General features: G+C 39.6%; 1 pseudogene; it reads left to right on the top strand.

Annotated features, from left to right (window-relative positions):
• Positions 1-615: 615 nt before the first annotated feature.
• LOC113264705 (60S ribosomal protein L27a-like) lies at positions 616-24,722 on the top strand (annotated as a pseudogene).
• The last annotated feature ends 364 nt before the right edge of the window (positions 24,723-25,086 follow it).

Below are 25,086 nucleotides of genomic sequence, written 5' to 3'. Positions count from 1 at the left end.
AATAAATAAAATCTTTGAAAAATAATTTAAAAATAGAATAAAAATGAATAAACAAAAAGATGAGTTTGGGATAATTTGACAGGAGTTCAGTGCTGTTAAGTGCAAAATGTAAGGTCCCAGTTGCACCCTTGAACGATTTAGAGGCTTTGAATAAGCACCGGCTACATGTCAGGCACCGTCCAAGCATGGATGACACAGACTTGGAGAGGCTTCCTGCTCTCTGACCCAGACAAAAAGGCGAGTAACTGAGAGTGAAGAATGCCGTACTGAAGGCATTTGTAGGCACTGAGGCATCTGCTGGGTGGACGACATGAAAAAAGGGAGATGACAAGCAAACGAGAATGAAGAACATCTGCTTGACCGAGAGAGACTCTGTACAGCACTAAATCTGTATTCTAGTGTTTTGATATTTGTGCAGGAGCTTCATGGACTCAGTAGTCCCCATAACTTATGAAGCAGCTACAGGTGGCAAACAGGGGACCTCAAAGTGCCCCAGGATCCGGAGGAAAATAAGGCCAAGTGAAATCGCACAGCTGAGTGGCAATATTTGGGATGGGTTTTCTGTCTCTCAATCACTTAACAGCGTTTTGTGCCTCTTTCGTTGGGGCTGCGGACATGCCATCCAGATTGAGGAAGACCTGGAAACTTCGGGGGCACGTGAGCCCCGGCCACGGCTGCCTGGGCCAGCACTGGCAGCCCCCAGGGGCCAGGGTCCTGCTAGCAGCACGCATCATTGGCACAGGATCAGCTTCGACAGGTAACACCCAGGTTACTTTGGAAAAGTCGGTGTGAGGCATGACCACTCAACAAGGAGCCAGAGCTTCAGGCCAGCTGTCGACCTTGATAAACTACGGGACCAAGTCTGTCAGTGGACTCGGGGAAATGCTGCCAGAAACAGGCCCGGAGCTGCTCCTATCATTGAAGGGGTGCCATCTGGCTACTACCAAGTTGTGGGAAGGGAAAAAGCTCCAGGCCAGATTCTTCAGTAGAAGAGCTGAGGAGAAGAATTGGGGGGAAGGGGAAATGGGGAGGGGGGGCTGCGTCCTGGTAGCTCAAAACCATGTCGAGGGAGGTTCATTAAATGCCAAAAATTGTTTAAAAAAAAAAAAACCAACAACAACAGTGCTTTGTGCCTGCACAAAATCTTTAAGGGGAGCCAACTTGTTTTCCAGATGAAATGGGGAGAAAGGAAATGGAAAAAAGGGGGTCCCGTGGACAAGAGAAATATACAGCACAACTTGTACAAGTATGCTTTGCAAAAAACAGGGGTTTCCACAAAGAAGCACAGAACAAAAGATGACCCTAAGATATTTATCTTAAAAAATATTTGTTTTAAAAATAAAGGAGAGGGGTGCCTGGGTGGCACAGCGGTTAAGTGTCTGCCTTCAGCTCAGGGAGTGATCCTGGCGTTCTGGGATCGAACCCCACATCAGGCTCCTCCGCTATGAGCCTGCTTCTTCCTCTCCCACTCCCCCTGCTTGTGTTCCCTCTCTCACTGGCTGTCTCTATCTCTGTCGAATAAATAAATAAAATCTTTAAAAAATAAAAAATAAAAAAATAAAATAAAAATAAAGGAGAAAAGCAAGCAGTAATTAGAAGAAAATTGAAGGGCTTATGGATTTATGAAAATGATTTTAATCCCTTTATGACCACTCTTTTAACAATCATATTTTGAGAAGTTTCTTATCTTACTCAAATAAATTTAAGAGACTTATAATAAGATGCATACTGTCTACTTTAATTGTTATTTAAAGGCACTTTACAATGTTAACTTAATTATGTAATTAAAATCTTCATTTTTCCATTACCCTCTGGTTTTCCTAGCACATCAGCATTTTTTAAATTGTCTGCATACAAAATAAGAAATTATGATAAGACAAACTCTATGCACCATAACATATTGTTCTAAGTGAGAATTTCAAATGTTTGTTGTTTAAAAACACCCAATTTTTAAAATTAACATTGGAGTAATAAATGCTGGCAGGAATAGAACATTGGATAGTATCAATTTATCACTCAGAAAAGTAAAATATCCAAAGGCTAGAAAAGTTTTGTATGGAGCATTATTATAGCAATATAAGAATGTTTCTTGTAAATTTTAAAATTTATGCATTGTATTTTGTTGTGTTTATCTGAGCTATTTCAATGCAATCTTTTGACACACCAGGCATCATTCCCATTTAAAAGCATTAAAGCATAAAAACATATTTCATTTGCCTTGAAGTTTTTCAATAATAGAATGGACAGGTCAGGATTATTGATTTCTCCTTCCTGGCACTTTACTTTATAAGGATTTGTTTTTCTGTGATAAAAACAGCAGAAGAGCTTCAAAGAGAAGCTCCTTTGTTGTTCATTTCCCCTAAGTTTTCAGATGGCAGGTTGTACTTCCCAAAGATGGCAATAAATATATCTCTCAGCCCACATTTCTTCTGTAGTATGACCTTGCCATTTCCACATCAAAACACAGTGTGTCTAGGGGCACATGGGTAGCTCATTCAGTTGAGCGTCTGCCTTCAGCTCAGGTCATGATCTCAGGGTCCTGGGATCAAGCCCTGCATCTGGCTCCCTGCTCAGGGGGAATCTGCTTCTCCCTCTTCCTCTGCCTGCTGCTCCCTGCTCATGTTCTCTCTCTTTCAAATAAATAAATAAATCTTTTTTAAAAAATCACAGTGTGTCTATTTTCTTACCCCATTTGAGTGAGGTGGCCCCTCTGACCACCGAAACCAATAGAATATGGCAGGAGCAACACTGGGCCACTTGTTGGTTGTACCCTGGCCCTAACCTTGTAGTTCTTGCTTCCTGTCTCTTAGAAGACAGTTGCCATATAGAAAGTGCTACTACTCTGAGACCACCCTATGATAAGAAGCCAAGTCACATGGAGAGAGAAAAGAAGGCCAAGAAGTAAGAAATGAAGAAGACATCCCAGAGGACCAGTCCAGTTGAGCCTCCAGATGACTCCAACCCCAGCTACCACTGGATCGCAGATACATGAGAAACCCAAGTTAAAAACTGCCCAGGTGAGCCAGGGCCACCTAGAGAACCATGACAGAACAGTAACCTGTTTTACCCACTAAGTTTTGGGGTAGTTTGATGAACAGCAGTAGATAACTGGACAGTTATCTATTGCTCTCTCATAACAAAAATGTTTCCTCCAGGGTCTGAAATATAGGACCCCAATCTTGCCTTTCTGCTTTCTCCTCTTTCTACTGTCTCCTTACTTTTCCTCTGTGGGAGGTTATTTATATAACACGTATTCAGTTACTCTATTTGGGAAATGCAGAATGTGTGAAATAAAATTGGAGTTAGCATTCTACACCGTATCTGCAATACTGGCTTCGGTAATAATAATAACTCTGCTTTAAAAATAACTCCTACATTCAATGGAGCACTTGCGTGTGCTGGATGTTCTTTTGGACACCTTGACACAAAAACATAGTCAATACGCATGACAATCTTGTGAAGTATTATTCTCATTTTGGCAGATAAAGAAATTCTTGAGGCAAAGTAACCCAAAGTCACAAAATTTGTTGCTAGTGGAGCCAAGATTTTAGAATATCTCTTGACAATTCCAAACCTCAAGCTCTGAACCACGCTTCACTATACTGCCTTCAAATCTTTATATTTTACAATGAAGTTCTTAAATGATTTTTTCAGATGGCATATCCTTAAATAAGATGCTGACATTTTTTGTTTGGAGCAACATTATGTTGTGCCAGCTTAAATATAACTTGCCCATGTAATTTTTTATTTTACATATTTATCTGATTTCACCTTCTTCGGAACAGCCTTAAGAAAGCCATTTCATTTGGATAAAGAGGCATTTTAAACCTGATCAAGTTATGAGGACTAGTGTCTGACTGTGGGAGAGAGAGGGAAACATTGGCTTTCACATACATTCCTTTGTTTGATTCTTTTTACACCTCCATGAGGAAAGCGTTATTATGGCACCTATTTCATAGACTGGAAAACTACACTTCAGAAAATTAAAGGGATCTGCTAAGATCACTTGGAAAGTGAACTCATCCTAAGATCACACTTTTCCACCTGTACCACCCCTATGGCCCAGAAGTACATAGTTAGTCCATTACCCCCTTTAGGACATTGATTTGCGTATAGATCATGCTTTACAATTGTCTTTTCTAATTTGATTCCCAATATTGCGCTTGATTCCACACTCGGTTCAGCCTGAGCCTCATCTAAATCCTCTCTTTCTCTGAGACCCCAATGTATTAAGGATGCTAGAGCATTTTTATAACGTTATCTCTGAGTCTGATGAACCAAGAAATTACCAGATTACTTTGTGCAACATTACAATAGGTAATGCTGAAATGTTATACACCAAAACCAGAATTTGCAAAGATCATAAATTGATACCAAACTACTCCAGGATTCACAATCTGTAAAAAGAGAAGCTTGGTGCTATGGGTCATACTGTTCTCAATGGAAATATTAATTGATTCCTGTACATTTTCTCTTTGTGAAAGCAGAATATCTTGATCTATTTTTGAACAAGATGCACATTACCTTCTGATTTTGCTATTTCTATTTCCCAGCTCTTACTTTGAGTTTTCATGTAAATTTGAGTCCCACATTTATAAGAAATGTACAATGAAACCGAGAATCTGTTCTGGAACATAATCAATTGCTTTTCTAACATTGTTCACATGCTACCTTTTTCAGCAGGAAATGGTAAGAAATATGACTCAAAATTTCAAAAACTCTATTACTGAAAAAAAGAGAGAGAAAAGAAACTTAAACCAAAACCAAAGTTAAAATTGAAATAAAAGCACATGAGCTTTTCATAAATGGTAACTGTTCTTATCTTTTTTTTTTAAATAACTCAAGACTATAGCAAACTATTACAATGCAATTTGGATGACCAATATTTTAAATAATTGATTTGGTGTTAGGTAATTATTTAAAAGACACCTTCAGAAAGTTAAAAAGATTCCTCTGATCTAATATAAAAAAATCTTATTTTTGAGTAAGGAAGGGATTGTAAGGGCTTAGGAAAAAAAGCTTCTATGAAGCTTCCATGGAGCTTCTGAATTCCCAAGGAAGCCATAATTCTTCCATGTGCCCAAATCCTGTTCCTCAGCACTACTAAAGAGAGCACTTTAGTTTTCTAGTTCAATTTCCCAGTAAGCTGCCATTTCAACTAGTGCTCATGTAAATATAACTAAGGTTAGCAAAAGTTTCCAGAAACTCTCATTAGAACACACCAACTAGGGGCGCCTGGGTGGCACAGCGGTTAAGCATCTGCCTTCGGCTCAGGGTGTGATCCTGCCGTTATGGGATCGAGCCCCACATCAGGCTCCTCCGCTGGGAGCCTGCTTCTTCCTCTCCCACTCCCCCTGCTTGTGTTCCCTCTCTCGCTGGCTGTCTCTCTCTCTGTCAAATAAATAAATAAAATCCTTAAAAAAAAAAAAAAGAACACACCAACTAGATTTGGTCAAGAAATTCAGAATTACAGTCATCCGTAATAATTGGGGAAATAGCACAGACTCTTATTTTTGTAGCATTTTATGAAAGAAGAAAATGGAAACAATGTTGTCTGAAAATTGTCAGTGTTACTATATTCAAGTCTACAGGAGAACGTCTGTCCAAAAGCTATCAGAAGCTATGGTCATTCGGCTAAACAAGTGAGCTGCTTTATCACCAGCCAGATGGAAGACCTAGTTATGCATCATTTAAAAACGGATTAAGGGCCCATAGGTGGCTCAGTCGGTTAAGCGCCCAACTCTCGATTTTGACTCAGGTCGTGATCTCAGGGTCCCTGGATCCAGTGGAAAGTCTAGCTCCCCACAGGGAGTGTGAGCGAGATTCTTCCTCTCCTTCTCCCTCTGCCCCTCCCCCCACTCACAAGCTCTCTCGTGCTCACTCTCTCCCTCTGTCTAAAATAAACAAACAAAAAAATTTTAAATAAATAAATAAAAACTGATGGTAAAACAATATCCGCAACTTACATAATATCTACTCTCCTTCTACCTGACCCCTGTAAGCCACTCAAACTAATGTCTTTCAAATGACACCCAAGATTTCTTGAAGAAAATTTTTAGATACTGACGGGCACTTGCACATCTTAGCAGGAGACATTGGTTTCTGGCTTCTGTTAGATAACATCTTAGCCTGTGATCACAGACCACAGTTTTGCAGACTTCCTCCCAATTCAATCATGAGCGCTGAAAAGAGAATGTGTAAATGTCTCTCTTTCTCCTCACTAAGGTTTATTATGCATAGCTGACCTATATTACAGAATATTTTACTCCTCCCTCAATTAAAATCCCAGAAATTGTTTCATTCATATTACCTTCCTCCGGACTTTTTGCAGGATGTGTTCAGGGCAGTTGATGGTGGATCTGAAGAGGGATTTTAGCTTTGCCTTATGATTTCTCAGTAACTACAGTTCGTAAGGTCTTCACTTGTCTTTTATACCAGCAGAGTGATAAAAACTGCATGTTCCCACCTGCATCTAAGCCCAGGGATCAACAGTAAATTCCACCCAATGATTGAATGGTCCTTCATGTAATTACCATGACATCAATTTGATCTTATCTTGTTTCAACCCTTAGATCACTTTTTTGTTTTGAGCCATTTTCAGGCAGTGGTGACTGCAAGGTCAGCCTATGAAAAGAGAGTACATTCATTTTTTACGTAATTTTATCAAGACTTACACACAACATCCTGAAAGTTGACACTTTCCTATAAACAAGACTCTATGAGTATTACATTTAATTAGCTAAGTACCTGTCATTTACTTAAAACATCAGGAGAGGAACTGTAAATTTCAGATAATAGATAGAGAACATTACCAGGCTTACATTATTCTAACAGGAAACAGGAAAATAAAACACATACCTATTTAGATTTTTCTAACATTACTATGTATTTGGATTTGATAAGGATGCATAGAGAAAGTATGAGATGGTTCTGAGAAGGACTGATTAGTTCTCAGTATTGTGCCTTTTCTTCTTTTTTTTTTTTTTGAAGATTTTATGTATTTATTTATTTGAGAGAGAGACAGAGATAGAGAGAGAGAGAGCACAAGTGGGGAGGAGAGGGGGAAGCAGGCTCTCTGCTGAGCAGGGAGCCGGACCTGGGACCCTGGGATCATGACCTGAGCCAAAGGCAGATGCTTAACCGACTAAGCCACCCTAGTGCCCCTCTTTTTTTTTTTTTTTAATTTCACTTTGGTAAAGCTCAGTTTCCTCCTAAACAAAAAATACATATTACAGCTTGCCAGCTGTGGGGCACTTAACTCCAAGATTCCCAATCCATGGCTCTCTAAAACTACCCAGCTCTTCAGCATTCAGCTCTGGCTTTTATCCAGAGATTATGATCCCTCCAAGTTTCCTCTCTCCATCTACTCTGCTCAGTGCCATTTCTGTAGGAATTGGCTTGGATATAAACTATGAAGGACCTCCACAGGGGAGGGTTTAGAAGATCTGTGTGATACAAAAAGCAACTCTTGTTTCACATAAAGACACAGACCAAAGAAAGCAACGTTGTTCTGTGATTTATTATCTGTGATAAGTTGATTTGTTTCAGTTCTTACACCTTTTCAGATTTCCATTATCTCCTTCCAGTGGTTTCTCTTAGGATACACTCTATCCATTCACCTTTTTCTGGTGACAATTGTTGTCACCATTATTCATGAATTTCTATCATTTACATCTCGAAGGATTAGCAGTACATTTTCAAAGCAGCAGACTTACTGTGGAAATCTTGAGCCTTGATAGCTGCAGGGGAAGGAAATCTCTCTAGTCTTAGGGATAGCCTCTTTTCCCTCCATTTTGTTCTATTCTCTCCCTTCCCTTTGTGCCTTCTTTTGATCCTTCTTTCTTTTTTATCTGCATGATTAAGTAGAAATGATGCTTCTTGTGTTCTCTTATTAAATTATTTTCATTTGGTTTATTATTTAGTAATGGGTTTCATTTTTATTTCAAGTTTCTGTGTAAGAATGGGGAATATTAGGGGTTCATATGAAAGTTCTTTTAGTATTTTTAAAGTTTAGAGTGCTTTTGTATTCTTTTTTAAACATGATGTGGCAAAATAAATAAATCAGGCAAAGGAGTTTTAGAAACAGGCCCTTCTGCATGTGACCTCTCCCCCTCCCCAGACTCCCAATTTCCCTATTCAGGAGTGACGTTTGAATCACTACATTCTGTACCTGAAACCAATACTACACTATATGTTAACTAACAAGAATTTAAATAAAAACTTGAAACAAAAAGAAAGGAGTGATATTTTTAGTTTTATTGTTTCTGCATTTATCCTATGTATACATAAGTAATTATACATAACTCCCATTCTCCCATTCCCCATCCAAATTCTCTTTAACATGATAAAAAGAACACAAAAGTTGGAGGAAACTGCGTTTGTGCTCATAATTTAGAGGCATTTCTTTCTGTTAATATAATATAAATTATAGTTCTCCATACTTTCAAAAATGAGCATGTATTACTTTTTTAGTGCATATATTACTTTTAATTATAACTGGGGAAATGAATGTTTAGTTAATGGAGAAATAACAATTTTCAGTTACAACCAGATAAAGTACCAGTAGCTAGAATATGTTTTTAAGTCTCATTGTTTTATGTAGCTGCTCTCCCGTATTATTAGCAGTTCTATCCCATACCCGGCCATTCTCCTCTTAGATAACTGGTAGGGCTGGTGGGTGAGACATCCAAACCACTCCTCATTCATTTATAGTTAGTCCCCAAAGGCTAAAATTTGGAGTGCATATTTCCAAGAAGGTAGACTGGCTGAAGACCCTGGGATTACAGGCCCACTAGTCACTTTTACTAGGCAAGGTCCCGAAAACATATCATGCTATGGAGAGTGTGTCAGGAACATCTTTGTGTAGCAGTATGACACAGTGAATTTCTTACATGCTAGGCTAAATGCATGAATTTTCCCTAATGAAGTTTTGGCATCTACACACTGAATATTTTTTAAATAACCACCTTTGTAAATGTTTCATATGCTTAATTGATTTGTTTTATTAAACATAATTTGATCTTTCTAGTAGCAAAGTATGATTATCACAAACATTGTGCTATAATCAGAACAGCTGAGGCATGTTAAATGCTTGCTTTCTCGAGTAGTTTATTCTTCAGTAATTTCAATAATACATGACACGATTTTAAATTTTCAAGCAATTCAGGAGTATGTATAACAAAAAATAAGTCTTCCTTTTACCAGAAAATCCTCACTCCCATTCCCAAAGTTAATCCATTTTTAACAATTTCTTAATGTTTTCTGACATTTTCTACATATATAGACATGTTTTCTGAGGTTTTACTGTGTCAGGGAGCAAGAATTTCTGTCCCTTCAAAGGTCCTTTTAGCTGGACTAAGAACCAAATTGACATGAGACAGATTAACGGGAAAAAATCACATTTAATAGGCATACATACAGGGAATCCACATAGACATGGAAACTCCAAAAACAGGCAAAATGAGGCATATATGCCATTCTGAACTAAGGAGAAGGGATTATAGGTGTCTGGGAGAGGGGGGTCTGGGACTTCAGAGAGAGGGGTCTGGGACTTGAGAGGAGAGGAATGCAATTTACAGGATGATAAGAGGAGCAGATATTTGGTAATTAGACGTTTGCCCTACCATATAGATGGGTCACTCAGATAAAATTTATCTCCGTGAATAACCCTTATTCAAGGGAAGACCCCCAATTTAGATTCTTCTATGTGGTTAAGGGAGGGACAAAGTTTCTCTTGAGTCTTCAGCTCAAAATAATCCCCATGCCAAAATGGCACATTCTACCCAGGGGCCTATATTGAACCCCTTCACTTGAATAGAAACATACACTTTGTTTAGTACCCTGACTTCTTTTTATTTTTTTAAAGTTTATTTATTTACTTATTCATTTTAAGTCATCTCTACACCCAACATGGGGCTCAAACTCATGACCCCAAGGATCATGAGTGACCTGCTCTTCCGTCAGAGCCAGCCAGGCGCCCCTTTCTTCTTTTTAAACCTAATGATGTATTTTGGTGGTTTTTTCCCACATCCAGATATGCAGATCTAACCATACTTTTTAAATAGCACAAAGTATTACGGACCATTAATTATTTAACCAGCCCTCTGTTAATGATCATTTGCATCATTTCCAGTTTTTTACTATTACAAACAATGCTATAATTATCATCCTTGTTCTGGTTGCATGTGCAATTATAGTTCTAGAATACATTTTTAGAAGTGCAATTGGATCAGAGAATATGAGTATTTTAAACCTGTATAGAGATTGCTCAAGTGCTCTTTACCGTTCCTCAAAGCCAATGCTATAAAATGTGTTAGTTTTTATGAAATAGATGAAAAATAATCTTATTTTCATTTGCATCTATGTAATTTTGAGTAAGGTTAAACGTCATTTCACAAATTACAGTTTATTTATGGGTTATTTTTGTACTAATTGCTGGTTCAAAAATCTTTCACAAGTTGTTAATTTCATCTTTAATTTTAAGCTTGAGTTTTGACTCTTTTATGGTATTTTTATCATACAATAGTTTATGTAGGCAAAGATATCTATCTTAAACTTTTAGACGTGTTGGTTTTATGTAATGCCAAGATACTAAAAAGAAGTCTTCGTTTTTTACTCTACAGTGTGAACTGCTTTATTTATTTTCAGTTTAGATCTTTAATTCACCTATAACTTCTTTGAGAGTGAAGAGTGAAGTAGAAACCCAGCTTCTTTTTAAATCTAAATGGAAAATCAGTTGTTACAATAGCATGTAGGGAATAATCAATCCTTTATTTTTCTGGACTAATTTGAAATGCTATTAAATTTTCAAATATTTGGGGTCTAGTTTTGGGTTCTCTATTATGACTCATATCAATAAAAATCATTCTATAAATGATAATAGATGTCTTAAATTTGTTAAGATAATTGAATAGTAGATTTCATTGTTTAGTGACTATCTACCAAGCGTACCAACCAAAGTACATTAAAAACCAAAGAGAAATTAGATGTAAATCATATCCTTAAGTTGCTAACAAACTGCTTGCAATAAATCGAGGTATTAGGATTTTTCCTCAACATTCTCTTTGACTTGTCATGAAGCTACTAAGACAGAATCCTGATTTCCTAAATTCCACTCGACTCTTTGATGCTATGTGGCTACATTTCTTGCAGTATGTCCCATTTTTCATCGATAACCAGAATTTTCAGGCTGTTTAAGATCCAGGTTCCTGGGTCCCGTCTGAGACCTACTGCATCCAAATCTCTGTCAGTTGAGCTAAGAAATTTGCATTTTCTATACCAGAGCTTGAAAACCATGACTGTTCAGCCTTGTTTTGTAAGCCAGAAATGTAGTTAAGGAACAAAACGGTTTGTTTTCATCTTCAGCTGCCCCTGTAGTACAACTAAATTGAAAATGGTAAAGTCGTTTATTCAGCTCTGTGAGCCTTCACACTACGCAAACAGCCGAAACACACAGCAGTGGGAATCTGCGATAAAGAGAGCCCAACGCCCCAAACAACGACCCCGCGGTCACAGACACAAAAACAGCAACAGACAGTTTCTTGGTTGAGATAAGGCTTTTAATCAGCACAGCAGGTAGGGTGACTGACAGTCTGAAAGAACAACGTGAGACGTGATGTCTCACACATGCAGCAGCAACGAAATCTGCCCAGAATTGATGGACAAGAAGCAGGCCGACCTGACACATGCAAAGTAGCTGAGGCTATTCTCCACTGTTTCAGCCAAAACGGCGTAGCCTAATCAATAATGCAAACATCCTGTTGCTCAGGCTAACAACCTCTGTCACTTGAGCCCTCCGAGAGAGAGAGAGAGAGAGAGAGAGAGAGAGAGAGGAACTGCAGGTACACTTATGCGTCATCTTCCTCTAGTCTGAAATGTCAATAGACTAGGCAAATAAGGCTGTGGAGAAAAGGGAGGAAAATCTCACAGGTGAAAAGTAATTTGTTTAACATTTTCCCATTTCTTCCACTTTGCACAGGTCTCCTCCCACTCCGTGGCAGAAAGCTTTCAGGGATGGGCTATCGATGAAAAGCTTCACAAGAGAAACGGGTTTTGAGCCAAATCAATGGTACTGATAGAGAAGTTTAGTTATATTTATAGTGCAGCGTGGGAGGGACAAATGAAGCCCAACAGAACAGAACTTCCTACCCCAGTTTTGCAGGGGAAAGCTTGGGGAATGAGATGTCACGTGGGTTTGCCTAAGGCATCTCTGTCCTAAAGGGCTTGGCCACTTTGCTGTGAGAGGTAAGGGTGCTACATTTGGAAACCTGTGTGTTTTCCTTCTGGGACTGTATAAACGGTCCTGTGCAGCTTTAGGGACAATGAGGAACTTGGTGAGAGGGAATTGGAGCCACTTTTATTAAGCAAAAGGAAGTTTCCTTTGGACAATATTTTTGGTGCAGGTAACAGAAATCCCATTGTTCCTACACGAAGGAGAGCCAGCAGCACCAGTTGTCCTGGCCTGAAACCTTGGCTGCTATCCAAAACAAAATATGTTTAAGGGAAAAAGAGACCCTGTCACAAACATCATGCTGATATCCCTCTCCCCCACATACCCAACCACCCTGGAGCTCAAACTGAATTGGAGGGTGGAAGGATTCTGCCTAATCTCAGCCTCTCATTGCTGTTGAACCCCCTCATTTGGGCTGATGTGAGTTCCAGTCATCGTTCACTGGGAGACTCTGCCTCCCACAAAGGTGCCTCTATGTTTTGCCAGCCTTCTCGAGACACTATGAATCAGCCATGACCCACCAGCCCTTCTCCACATCCACATAGCTCCCATCCTCTCATCTTCAGGATCTACGTGCTCTCTGCTATTCGGGGACCAGTTGGAAATAGAGGTAAACATTTCCCCCACTCATCCTTCCCTATGCCTGATCCGATTCCATGGGAGCTGTTTTAACTTGGGTCACTCTCCGAAACACTAAAGCTGGATTCCAAGGAAAAAAAGAAGAAAGAGAAGGAGGAGGAGTGGGAGGTAAAAAATTTGTATATACCTGAAAATTGTCAAAAGAATAGAATGCCATAAAATATAGCATTAGAACTGTTGATAAAGAGATGGAAAAAACCAATGTGGAGATTGACACCTAGAATTCAGAGAATTGAGACAACACAATCTTTATTTGAGTATGTGGCCCCCTCTCCTTACCCCCCAAATACTGTATTTTTTTAAAATAAATTTTGGGGCACCTGGGTGGCTCAGTCGGTTTAAGCATCTGCATTCTGCTCAGGTCATGATCTCCGAGTCCTGGGATTGAGCGACATGTTGCGCTCCCTGCTCAGTGGGGAGTCTCCTTCTTTCTCTCTCCCTCTCCCTCTGCCCCTCCAGGCTCTGCTTGTGCTCTCTCTGCCTTTCTCTCTCTCTCTCAAATTAAAATAAATAAAATTAATTTTATTTTGAAAATTATTTATGTCCTTTGAGATAAAGATATTCTGGATGTGGTCCCAGAACTAGGGTTGGAAGCTCTGACCTCAAGCACAGTCCACACAGAATTAGTCTTCCCTCATAATTTCCCAGGAAATCTCTATTCCACACCTGGCATCATTGTTGAGCTTCATGCCAGCATCTTAGTTCAGTGTACTAACTATCTATTGCTGTGTATCAATTACCCCGAACTTAGCAGCTTAAAACATATATTATCTCATGTAGTTTCTCAGAGTCAGAATTCTGGGAGCCTCTTGGGTGGATGGTTTTGAATCAGGGTCTTTCATGAGATCGCAGCCAAACTATCAGATGGGGCTGCAGTCATCTCAAGGCTCAGTCGGGGTGAAGAATCCACTTGTAAACTCATTCATGTGGTCACTGGCAAGGCTCCATTCCTCAATGGCTGCTGGGCAGGGACAGCGTGGTTACCAAGTAGATGTCTCCTTGGGGCTGCTGACAAATGGTAGCTGGCTTTCTTGAGAGACAGAAAGAGAAGACACCCAAAACAGCCACTGCCTATGAGGATACAGAGCAACTGGAATTGATAGTGGGAATGCAAACGGTACGATCACTGTAGAAAACAGTTTAGCAATATCTTATGAAGTTAAATATATAACATATATGTATATTATGATCCAGAAATCTCTCATACATATTTATTTAAGAGAAATTAAAACACATGTCCATGCAAAGAACTGTATGTGAAAGTTTATAGTAGCTTTAAGCATAATAGCCAAAAACTAAAAATAGTTCAATTGTTCAACTAGTGAACATACAAACTATGGCACACGCATACATAGGAACATTATTATGCAACAAGAAGACATGAACTACTGATACATGCAACACATGAATGAAACTCAAAATCGTTATGCTAAGGAAAGAAGCCAGACACAAAATGCTGTACAAAGTATGATTCCATTTATATGACTTCCTGGAAAAGGCAAAACTATAGGGACAGGTATCAGGTTAGCATTTGGGGGATGGGGTGAGTGGATTGACTCCAAAGACATACACCAAAATTTCTGTATCTTGACTGTAGTGGTGATTACATGACTGTATATTTTTGTAGATACTCAAACGATACATCCTAGAAAGGATGGATTTTTTCATATGTAGATTACACATTGCTAAATCTGATTTTAAAAAATAATAAAAATAAAGGTAGGAAGGACATTTCATCAGAGGCAACACAAGAGAAAAGGCATGGAAGTATGACAGTATGGTGCATGCAAGAAACAGACAGCAGTATTACAACACTCAATATTACAAGGACATAACATTCAAAGCAAGGGGTTGCAGGCAGTGAAATCCTGAAATTTCATGTGCATCTCCAGCTTTCACCTCAAACTTAATATATCCGACACTGCAGCCTGCTTCCCTCTCTCCCCAAAAGAGCGCCATCTTGCCTGTTGATGATGTCATTTTCCTAGTCACTGAACCTCTAAAGCTCAGAATCATTCTTGACTACTTCCTTTCCCTGTCCTACCAAATCCATGCTACTCTCTTGCAATGCCATGTTTTTTGTGGTATTTATGGGGGCAGCAGTTGTGCAATGATGACAGTAGTGATTTTCTTTTTTTTTAATTTAAATTCAATTAGCCAACATATAGTACATCATTAGTTTTTGGTGTAGTGTTCAATGACTCATTAGTTGCATGTAACACCCAGTGCTCATCACAACACGCACCCTCCTTCATGCCCATCAACCAGTTACCCCATCCCCCCACCCCCCTGTCCTTCAGTAGTGATTTTCCATTTCCCTCATATACCATTCTTTCTTACCTCACCGCGGTCATACAGTTCAGGTTTTGATTTCTTCTCACCAGGCCGCCCTCTGACTGGTCTTGGTACTTCTGGTCACTCTCCCTTCTTGCTAAATGAGGCTTCTGAAGATGCCAACCTCATCCCACTACATCCTAATAAAAAATGCAAGGTCCTTGTCGATTAACAGACCCTTTCCACTTGATCCCAATCTACTTGTCAGGTTTATTCCTCAATACACCTAAGTCAACAAAACCTGCTTCAGAGCCAGCCGGCTTGAGTGTTCATTCCCACCTGTGTGCATTTTCAGATCTTCCAGTTCTGCCCAGGGTGCCCTCTCCTCTACTCTCCACATATTTAACTCCTTCCTGTCTGCCATGACCCAGCACAAATCCTGCCTCCCCACTCTCACTGCTCGCCCTCAAAAAGATTCTGCAAGTCACACTTTTTCCTTCCCTGAACTGCAGCACTCTTGCTCCACCCATTTGGGGTTTTTTGGGTTAGATTGATAATGGTAGCTTGTATTTCTACAGCCCTTGAAAGGTTTCAAAGCCCCTTCCTATTCATCATCCTGCTTGAGGTCTTCTCAGCAAACCTGTGAGACAATTCCTATCTCAGAGATAAAGAAGCTATGGTTCCATAATGCACAGTGAATTGCCCATGGTCACATGGCTAAGTAGAAAATTTTTAATATATATATATATATTTTTTAAGATTTTGTTTATTTAGGGGCTCCTGGGTGGCGCAGTCGTTAAGTGTCTGCCTTCAGCTCAGGGCGTGATCCTGGCGTTCTGGGATCGAGCCCCACATCAGGCTTCTCTGCTAGGAGCCTGCTTCTTCCTCTCCCATTCCCCCGCTTGTGTTCCCTCTCTCGCTGGCTGTCTCTCTCTGTCAAATAAATAAATAAAATCTTTAAAAAAAAAAAAAAGATTTTGTTTATTTATTTGAGAGAGAGTGAGCAGGAGGGAAAAGGAGAGAATCTGAAGCAGACTCCACGCTGAGCTCAGAGCCGGACTCAGGGCTCTGTCCCACGACCACAAGATCATGACCTGAGCCAAAACCAAGAGTCAGATACTTAAATGACTGAGCCACCCAGGTGCCCCGAAATTTTTAATATATTTTTTAAATGAACACACAAAGACAGAGCCAAAATATTGACTTGGCAATCAAGAGGAAGAAGCAGGACTTGTTTGTTTGGATTTTTTAAATTTTAATTATATGTTCTACTTAACCCAATGTATCCAAAGAGGCAGAACTCTTTTTAATGGAGAAGAAACTATTTAAAGTCCAAAAAAGACTATGTAAAGTCAAAATTTGACCACAATTACATTCAAACTGGCCACACTGTCTGCTTGGCTTTTGTGAGACTGGTAAGATAAAGGGCAGAATTTAGTCTAAATAGTTCAACATGGGGAACCTGGCTGGCTCAGTCAGTGCAGCATGCGACTCTTGATCTAGGGGTTGTGAGTTCGAGCTCCATGTTAGGTGTAGAGATTACTCAAAAATAAAATCTTTTAAAAATAAATAAATATAAGTAAACAGTTCAAGAGATGACTTTTTAAAAGCTCAAAACTGGGAAACTATACCCTCAGCAAGCACTTATTCCTGCTTTTGCGACTGCTGGAGCTGACTGTGTGGGAGAGTTAACTGCTGTGTAAAAAGTGAAATTAAAATTGAAAAGTTCTTATGTATATTTTTAGAGAACAGAAACAATTAAGATTGAATGTAACTCAAAATCCAGTTAGTAGAGTTGGCATTTAAATTGGCTGTTTAATTAGCAAAATTCTATATGATTAAAGTAGTCTCTTGAAAATAGTCTTTCAAAGCAAAGCATTTTAATATGCTCCAGTTCTTAGATGACCTGTATCGCTGGATCTTCATGTTCCCCTCTGGAACAGACTTGCTCTGCAGGGCTCCTGGACTAATGATTTAAAAAGGATTTTGGGGATCCCTCCTACATTGTTGGTGGGAATGCAAGTTGGTACAGCCACTCTGGAAAACAGTATGGAGGTCCCTTAAAAAGTTAAAAATTGAGCTACCCTATGATCCAACCATTGCACTACTGGGTATTTACCCCAAAGATACAGACGTAGTGAAGAGAAGGGCCAGATGCACCCCAATGTTCATAGCAGCATTGTCCACAATAGCTAAATCGTGGAAGGAACCGAGATGCCCTTCAACGGATGACTGGATTAAGAAGATGTGGTCCATATATACAATGGAATATTACTCAGCTATCAAAAAGAACAATTTCTCAACATTTGCTGCAACATGGACAGCACTGGAGGAGATAATGCTAAGTGAAATAAGTCAAGCAGAGAAAGACAACTATCATATGATTTCTCTCATCTATGGAACATAAGAACTAGGAAGATCAGTAGGGGAAGAAAGGGATAAAGAAAGGGGGGGGTAATCAGAAGGGGGAATGAAACATGAGAGACTATGGACTCTGAGAAACAAACTGAGGGCTTCAGAGGGGAGGGGGTGGGGGAATGGGATAGACTGGTGTTGGGTAGTAAGGAGGGCACGTATTGCATGGTGCACTGGGTGTTATACGCAACAAATGAATCATCGAACTTTACATTGGAAACTGGGGATGTACTGTATGGTGACTAACATAATATAATAAAAAAATATTAAAAATAAAATAAAAAGGATCTTATCAGAATGAGAGCAGAAAGTGACTCTTATTTGACAATAAAATACACTAGGCCTTCAAAAACTGTTAGCTATCTCTAGTAAATAAATAAAGGATTATAGGGAGAAAACTTTTTTCCATATTGAAGTCTTAGACTCCTAGCCTACATTTCATCCGAAACACTGAGCGGGTGACTACCTTTGAGGACATTGATGAATCAGAGAATTCTTTAGGTTGTTCCCCTCATCTAAAACATGTTTTAAAGGACACACTTTTAAAAACCCTTATACACAACCATAGGAAGTTCTTTGAGAAAGGATATGTAGTTCAACCCCTTTTTTTCATTTAGAAGTAGACCAAAACCATAATGAATAGATAACAATCCAAATTTTTTTATTTTTTTAATTTAATTTTTAAGTAATCTCTAAGCCCAATGTGGGGCTCAAATTTACAGCCACCAAGATCAAGAGTCTCATGTCCTACCAACTGAGCCAGCCAGGCACCCCCAAATTGTTTTTTAAAACTCCCCATGGCAGAGACTAGCTAGATATTCACCAAATGTCTTCCTGTGCACCCAGATAAACTACATTTTCCCGACTTCCTTGCATCTAGAAGTGGGATCATATGATCACTTCTTTGGAATGAAGTGTGAGAAGGGATGTGTTACTGCCCCACCATTGCAGTTAAGAGGGACATCCCTTCCCCATGTGCTCTCGCTTTTCCCCTTTGTACTACCTGGATGATGCCAGGGCCTTTGAAGTGACACACTGAAGCTGGCAGAGCCACAGCATGGAAGGAGCCTAATCTTTAAAGGTCTGTATATAGGAGACCGTCCCCCACACTGTGATGCACAGCCCCGTACACCCCCACCTCCCACCACTGACCGGGGCGATTGATTTGTGATTGTTTACTAGACCACTGCATGTTGGCCTACCTGCTAACTCTACATTGCCTCAAAAAGAAAGTCCCACTACCACTGTAATTCACACCGCAATGTCCAAACAATGTCGCTTCGTGTCCTTTTGTATTAGTTGCCTATAATAGGGGCCTGTGGATCCTAACCTTTTTGGAGTCAAGGACTTTCTTGATTCCGATAAAAATTCGAAACCATCTCTTTTGAAAAATAAATGCATATGTTCTCAAAACGTTGCCTAGAATTTCAAGATAAGTCTTAAGAACCTCGAGGAGCTCACCAACAGATTCCCAGCTTAGACCCCTGCTATTAGTCATTAGTGTATCAGAAATGTAGAGGGGCTCTGAGCAAGTATTAAATGTGTATTATTCCAAGCTTTCCCATTGTATTCATCATTCCTTTCATATACAGCTGCCCTGTCATATTCATGCCTGTGATCTTTGGATTTTAAAAATACAGAAAATTAAGTATTTCAACATCGATGTTTCTCTCCCAAAGCCAAAATGTCAGTGTAACAGTCCCAATGCCAAACGTCAATTCTGTGACCATGCCTTTTGATTTCTGGATCGATTGGGACCAGCCTCCTCATCAGAGCCATCAGCAACGTGATGGTCAATAGTTTGTGCCAGGTACTGTGCGATTGCTTTTGGAAGCAGAATCTTAACTACCTAGCATGATCCTTGAAACCTTTTCAATTTTGCCTTGTCAAGCTCCCCAAATTTGTTGTCATCACTCCCCCACATCAACTATTTGTTCTTTTATTTTTGTTCTTTTTTTAAAAAATGTTTATTTAGCTATTTTAGAGAGACAGAGAGAGAGAGCACAAGAGAGCATGCACAAGCAGGGGGAGGGGCAGAAGAAGGAGAGAATCCCAAGCAGACTCCCTGCTGAGAGTGCAGCCCATGTGCTCAATCTCACGACCCTGAAATCATGACCTGAGCTGAAACCAAGAGTCCCATGTTCACACAGGTATCCAAATTTTCGTTCTTTTAATATCACACTGATCATGGCGCCCTGAACCTACCATGTTCTTTCATGCCTCATGACTTTGCCTGCAATGTCCTTTCCTCAACTGTCCAAAAACTCCTATTATCCTCGAAGATTCAGCGCTAGCATCATCTTTCTGGTTATCATCCCTGGCCTGCCCTCTCCTGAGGGAAGCATCCCCAAGAGTGCTCCTACTGTGTTGTCCAAACCCTGCCATAGTTCTCATCATACACGGTGAGGATTTACTGCTTTGCTTCCCACTGAATGTTGGCTCCTTTGGGGTAAAGACTATCTTCTATTGCATATTCTTTACGTAGCACAGTGCGGACACAGACTGAAGCTTGCCGCCCATATAGCTGTCTGTGTTCCAGACAACATTAGGGCGTGAACAGTTGTGAAGTTGTTTTTACTTGATTAAGCTATTAAACTCCCTTGAGTACCCTCAACAGCTAAGATTTCTTTATTGTATTATGACCATTGGTAAATTAAAGGTAAGGATTCTAATATGTTGGCTTTCTGGGATATATATATTCTATAGATAGAAAATATATGTGTGTATATTCTAAAAAGAACTTATCACATATATAAAAATATAACATTATAAAATGTAACTGTATGTTCAGTAACTTTCATTGAATGTCTCCCATGTACCAGACATGCTCATCCAGACGCTTAAGATGGACGAACCAAAATTTATACCTGAACAAAATATGTATGATCCCTGCCTTCCAGATGCTTATGGTTGTGTAGAGATAATAAATACTAAACAAGCACGAATAAATACATACTTACAAGTTGTAATAATGTTCTGAAGGAAAAGAGGAGACAAAATGTGAAACAAAATTTAAAGGAAACAAAATTTAGCTGGGAAACAGGTCAGAGAACTTTTAGAGTTTTTCTCTTCAGATTAAAAAAAAATCCATCAGAAATGAAGATGAATTAGCCACAGTTACCTCTTTCATCCTTAGGTAATTTAACACTCACATTTCCCAAATAAAGGCCCACCCTGAATTTTGGATGTATAGCTTCTATCTTACGTTCCTCTATCTTTTACTTTTTTCTAAATAGCCCATGAAGGATTGGCAGTGACTTCCTGGGGAGCCCTGTCTTAAGCTTTCTGGTGAGTGACTCCCGAGGATTCAGACGTATTTATCCAAAAGGAAAAATTCTCTCTAAAAGTATTTAAGCATAGAATCTGGATGTGCTGAGAGGTAGCATATAAGATAAATCTAGAAAAAGTTTTGGCTGTATCTCCATCTTGGATGTAGTTATAGATGATATATTTATTTCCCCCTGCTTTCTCTCAAATTGAATATTTGGATAAGGAAAAAATTATTATTTTTCCCCTTTTTCCTTTATATAGTTTATCTAGAAGTCGTTTACCCTTGAGATTGTATGGTAAAATTTAAGGCCCTGCAAAGGTTAAAGGGACCAAGAATCTTCTTGATTCTATAGGTGGCTTCTTGCTATCAGTGTCTTCTAAAATTCAGCATTGCTGCTTCAAGGGCAATTTTGCAGCTCTCACCTCTTATCAGTGGATTGCTGATCACAGACATGCCCACTCTCTCAACCAACTGGACTCTCCCAGCAAGCAGCTTGATAAAGATTGTAAGAGTCAAAAACCATAAATAGTAATAAGTCATCTGAAACAAAGTGGAAGATGCTAATGGTTTATTATTCCCTAAAAATGATGACTCTCTTTAGTTCTCTTTAAAAAAAAAAAAGGAGAAGGAAAGAAATAACATACACACACACTCAAATTCACCTTGGATTACAACAGGGTCTGTGTTGAAGTATCAGATCAGAACGTATAATGAGGGAAAGCTCTGGGGCCAAGTTATTCAAGGTATAAATTTGTGAGTTAAACTGTGGAACCTCAGATCTTGGTTGATGAAAACATCATCGCTTTCATCAGTGATTTCTGAGGGTCAAAACCCAGACTAAGCAGTTGATATACATCATATTACCATAATATGGTCATAACAAATCTGAACGAAAGGAACAACCCTGAGAGATTGGAAATGTTATCTCCGTTTTACAAATGAAGAAAGACACTTAGAAAACTGGAAAGCAGTAGAGCCAACATTTGAACTCAAACCCCAAATTTCCACATTCTAGGATCTCTCCTATTAAGTACTAGTATTGTTTTCATGTGCTGTATATTGACTTTAAAAGCTCAACCTAAATGAATAAAAGAGTAGGAGCACAAGGTTTTGTGACTGTAAATTGTTAAGCCCAAAGCATTGTTTTTGAATTCATGCTACTTTGTTGACCTTCATTAACTCAACTCTACACATAGAAGCCTGTCAGTTTAGACACCAATAGTACTTTAATCCTATTTTTCAAAGGCAATTCTTTAACCTGGTAACTTACTACATCTTCCCAATGTGTATGCTAATTCTGTGTTTTTTAAACTAATGCGGCTTTCTCAAACCAATGTTTGCTGTGAAGAGCAGGCATTCTTTAGAAAAAGCCATTTCCCTATTAACATTATTAAGTTCTCCAATTATCCTGTGGAGAAATCTATTACAAAAATGTATTAGTGGGAGAGGGGAGGAAGAAAAGATGTTTTAGTTGAAAGCCAATAGGTAGGGTATCATTTCCACCTCCGCCCCCCCCCATAAGGTCCAACAGCAATTCCTATTGATTCAGCCTCCAGACTTGGGCAAATCTGTTCACCTGTGTGTCTCTCCCCACCCCCTCCCCCCACAAAACCCCGCCAATCTGTTCTTCAGCAGTGCCGGTGAGAATCTTTTAAAGCATAGCCCCATCCACCCCCCACTTACAATCCTTTCATTGCTGCCCTTGCCAACTGGGCAATGTCCCACCCCCCTCCCATGGCCCCCTGAGCTTTGAGGGGTCTGCCTGACTGAGGCCCACCTCTTCAGCCTTTCTGTGTTCACCTGTTCTTGAAACATACCAGTGTCCCTCTTCCCTTTGCATGTGCTGCTCTGCTAAACCTTAACTTGCATTTTGCTTGTCACCCCCACCACCCATCCTTCCCTTTCAGGGGTGGAGTGAGACAATCCATCCAAAACTTTTCACACCGGTCCATCTCTGTCCTTCTCTGTTACCTGACTGTCTACTCTCTCCATTATTGTCTGCTCCAACCATGTCCTTCTTGCTGATTCTAGAGGTAGCAGGCAGTTTTCCACTTCAGGGCTATGCCTTCTGCCCCGAGTGCACTTTCCTCAGACACGGCTCATCCTCTCCCCCCACTTCACATCTGCTCCGGTGTCAGCTTCTTGGTGGGTCTTCCCTTAGCATTACATTTAACATCACATCTCCTTGCACCTCCTACTCCTCTCTTCTTTTGTTTCTCCCCAAGCAGCCATCACCACCCTCTAATACGCTCTATCGCCTACATTTTTTTTTAAAGTATTAGTTGAAATGTATGGGATTACACAGTGGTTACAAATTAATCCTGATTTCTCAAAGGCTTACCATACTGCAGCTTTATTTCTTGCTCATACTACACATCCATCACAGGTCAGCAGGAGTTTCAACTCCACTCAGGAACCCAGGCTGACCATGGCCCCACCAACGGGTAGATGATCTGTATGGAATGCATGGCATCCTTGATCAGAAGAAGAGAGGGACTGGAAAATCATACACAGACTTTTCACTGCCCCATTATGAAGATCACTTGTGTTCCCATTTCATTGGCCAAAACTAGTCACGTGGGCTTACAAACTATAAGGAGAATGATAAATGCAGGAGATCAAATAGAACATTTGGTGAGCATTACTGCCACAAATAATAGCTTTCTTGTCTTTTATTCATCCATCTTGTCCTTTGACAATAGAAAAAATTATTGGTCAGGTTACATGAACTCAAATAGAAATCTTTCTGAAATTTTGTTTTCTTGTATGCTTATTTAAAATCTATATATAGGGGCACCTGGGTGGCTCTCATGGTTAAGCATCTGCCTTTGGCTTAGGTCATGATCTCCAGGTCCTGGGATAGTGCCCCACGTCAGGCTCCCAGCTCAGCAGAGAGTCTGCTTCTCCCTCTCCCTCTGCCTCTCTCTCTCCCCCTGCTTGTACGCTCTCTCTCTCTCAAATAAATAAATAAATATTTTTTAAAAATATGTATATATTTGAAGTAGTTTGAGAATAAAAGTCTGAAAAAAGAAGAGTGGTGTTTTTGTTTTTAAGAGTGGTTTCTTGATGTGTTAGCTAACAATTTCCATTGAGGCAAAATGGAAATCTGCAATGCCCCCACACACACTTTGATTTATTATTATTATTATCATTATTATTATTATTATTTGCTCTTGAGATTTGACACTTTTCCATGATCTGGATACATGACCCAACTATGAAGAAACGAAAGAGAAACACTCTCTTATACAGATGATATGTCTCTTTTCAAACATTTCAAGATTGACTTCAAGAAAGAATTAACCATGGGGCGCCTGGGTGGCTTAGTTGTTAAGCGTCTGCCTTCAGCCCAGGGCATGATCCTAGGGTCCTGGGATCAAGCCCCACATCAGGCTCTCTGCCCCACTGGGGGCCTGCTTCTTCCTCTCCCACTCTCCCTACTTGTGTTCCCTCTCTCACTGGCTGTCTCTCTCTGTCAAATAAATAAAAAAAATCTTTTTTAAAAAAAGAAGGAAATAAAGAATTAACCATTATGTCCCCCAGAAAGTATTCTAGAATTAAAGTCATTATTTTTGTTCAATAGCACTCAGCATTAAATGGGTTCATAATTTAAAACTCCATAAATCTGCTTATCAATATTTCACAATCAGTTTAGCTTAACATGTTCACCAGGACATTGTATTTCTTAAAGGTATACATCCTCTGGATCCTTTACTAAAATAGTTTTATGGCCAAGGCCAGTGTCTAAACTTTTTCTAGGATGAAATAATTGTGGACATGATCAGGGTGAAGGACTTTGACCTTCTGAGACTGCCTTTGTCTATGTTTAAGAGCTCACCAAATACCACTTTTGGAGAAGAATTTGGCCCTGCCGAAAGATGCTGCCGTCGCTAGCTTTGTGCAGAGGTGAGGCGGCTGCCTTACCAGGCCCCTAAACTGTGCTTGCAGCCAGTACACCGTTAAATACCAACACCTGTGTCTCTCTGCATCTACATCACCAGGGAGTTTGTTAGATTTGCAGAAACCGGGGCCCTAACTCAGACCTAGTAAATCAGAATTTGAATTTTTAACAAGATTTATATGTCCAGTAACGTTCAAGAAGCACTACTCTAAACCACATTCCTAACCTTGGGTCCACGGATCCCTGGATGGGCCTCAGGAAGACTAAATTCCTTGAAATTATATTTAAGTGTTGTGCATTTGTACAATTTCTAGGGAGAGACCACATGACCATCATCAAATTTTTGAAAGGTTTTGC

The sequence above is a fragment of the Ursus arctos genome, unplaced genomic scaffold (assembly GCF_023065955.2).
Source record: "Ursus arctos isolate Adak ecotype North America unplaced genomic scaffold, UrsArc2.0 scaffold_13, whole genome shotgun sequence".
NCBI lineage: Eukaryota > Metazoa > Chordata > Mammalia > Carnivora > Ursidae > Ursus > Ursus arctos.
The sequence above is the reverse complement of the archived record's forward strand: the minus strand, read 5'-3'. Positions and strand labels throughout refer to the sequence as shown.